Below are 2,444 nucleotides of genomic sequence, written 5' to 3' on the forward strand. Positions count from 1 at the left end.
AATATGGCTTCATTCTCACAGAAGATTCCCTCTATCAAAGGAAGAAATAAGAGATGGGGGAAGAGAGAAAAGTTCTTAGGTGAGAAACATCATTTCACTAGCTTAACAGTGATATCTTTGTGTGTCAGGCTGATAAGGGGTCAGTTGTATTGACTAATTTTATGTCAACTTGGCAGAAGCTACAGAAATCAGAGAGGAGAGAGACTCAAATGAGGAAATGCCTCCATAATATTAGGTTATAGTCAAACCTGTAGAGTATTTTCTTCATTAGTAATTGATATGTGGGTGAGAGAACAACCCATTGTGGTGCTGTCCTTGTGCTGGTGGTCCTGTGTTCCATAAGAAAGTCGACTGAGCAAGCTGTATCAAGCCAGGTATCAGAACTCCGTCTCTGCATCAGCTCCTTTCTTATTTGAATTCCTGTCCTGACTTCCTTCAACGATGAATAGTGATGAGGCAAAAGCTAAATAAACCCTTTCCTCCATAACTTGCTTTGGCCATAGTGTTGCACAAAAGTGAATATTCCCTTCAATGAAGGGAAACTGGACACAATTCCATGTACGCTTATCCTTACACTTTTATGTGACCTGATAGATATATTAAACATATACCATTCTGGGTGCTTTCTCTGTCTCATTGTCTTGAGTAATACATGATAGAACTCTGTGTATTCATAAGTTTTCCACTGCACATCTATTCTTTATCGACCCATGACCATCTGTCCTGTCTTCAAATATTTATTAAGACTCTAATGTATGTTAAACATTGCAAGCAATACAAACATAGGAGTAAAGAAATGATAGAGTCTATAACAGGTAGTTTGGTAGAGTCACTCCAACACTTCCTAGTCGTAATCTATGCCTCTCAGTGAGCGCTGTACAGTTACAATTGCCATTCTGAAGCAATGGGTGTTCACATAGCATTCTCTGTTACACTATGAAGATTTTATATCAATTAATCACACACACATACAACAAAAGAGTTGAAACTCAATAAAAATAGCTTTACATTCTGTTTCATGATATTCATCACCTAATACTCCTCCTGGGTCATCTTTCTAAATGTTATACTATATATACACTCATACTAGTATATATTTTTCCTTATATGAAGATCTCAGCTAATAATTTATACACATGTAAATAAGTATTTGTATGGGTTATGTGTGGTTTTACAGAAACCAAATATCAATTATGGATAGGACATAACTTTGTCACATGAGTTGAAAGCACCAATGATAGAGCTGGCCGTAGACAGGATATTAAGAAACTTAGCCCTGGCATTCCCCTACACTACAGCATGGAACCTTCACAGGAACAAGGGCCTCTCCTCCCACCGATGACTAACTAGGCCATCCTCTGCTATATATATGCTGCTGGAGTCATGAGTCCCAACAGGGAGAGGGGAGGGAACAGGGTATTTATTTTATTTTATTTTTTCCAGAGGGGAAACCGGGAAAGGAGATATCATTTGAGATGTAAATAAAGAAAATATCTAATTAAAAAAAAAGAAAAGAAAAGAAAAGAAAAGAAAAGAAAAGAAAAGAAAAAAGAAATAGGCTCAAGAGTCAAGGAGTGTTTTTTGTTGTTGTTTTTGTTTCTTGTTTTTTGTTTTTTGGTTTTTTTTTGTTTTTGTTTTTGATTTTGTTGGGATTTTTGGTACTTGAAACCCAATAGGTAATTATTAATGATAAACATTAGATAAAGATCAATTACTTTTTAATGTTAAAAGATCATTTTTGAGTAAATACTACATGGCTTGATTGCATTTGACTACTATATGAATGGAGGTACAATATTTGTATCTATTTTCTTTTTCTCCTTTTTTAAATGATTTATTTTTTTTACACTCCACATTTTATTCCCCTCCCCTATTCCCCATACGACTGTTCCATACCCCTTACTTCTTCTCCACTCATCTGTCTCTATGTGGATGTCTGCATGCCCCTCTTCACCTGACTTCTAAACTTCCTGGGGCCTCCAGTCTCTTGAGGGTTAGCTGCAGCATCTCTAAATGAACACAGATCCAGCAGTCTTCTACTCTGTGTGTATTGGGACCTCATATCAGTTGGTGTATGCTACCTGGTTGGTATTCTAGTATCTGAGAGATCTCCAGGATAATTGAGACTGCTGGACCTCCTACAGGATCGCCCTTCTTCTTAGCTTCTTTCTGCCTTTCCTAATTCAACAACAGAGGTCAGCTACTTCTGTCCATTGGTTGGGTACAAATATTGTATACAGCTCAAATTTTTAAGTTATTTGAGACATAACCATTTTAAAGCAGTGGAATATAAAACATTTCCAAATTTACTGGAAGATAGTACATGATTTCCTTCAAAGTGTCTCTTTCGTTGTCATGGGGTTGTGGATAATAATTCTAAAGACAAGAGCATGGGCTACTTTGTAACTATGCAGAGAAGATGTTCCAGTTAAACAATGCCCCAG

Source organism: Mastomys coucha, unplaced genomic scaffold, assembly GCF_008632895.1.
Source record: "Mastomys coucha isolate ucsf_1 unplaced genomic scaffold, UCSF_Mcou_1 pScaffold21, whole genome shotgun sequence".
NCBI lineage: Eukaryota > Metazoa > Chordata > Mammalia > Rodentia > Muridae > Mastomys > Mastomys coucha.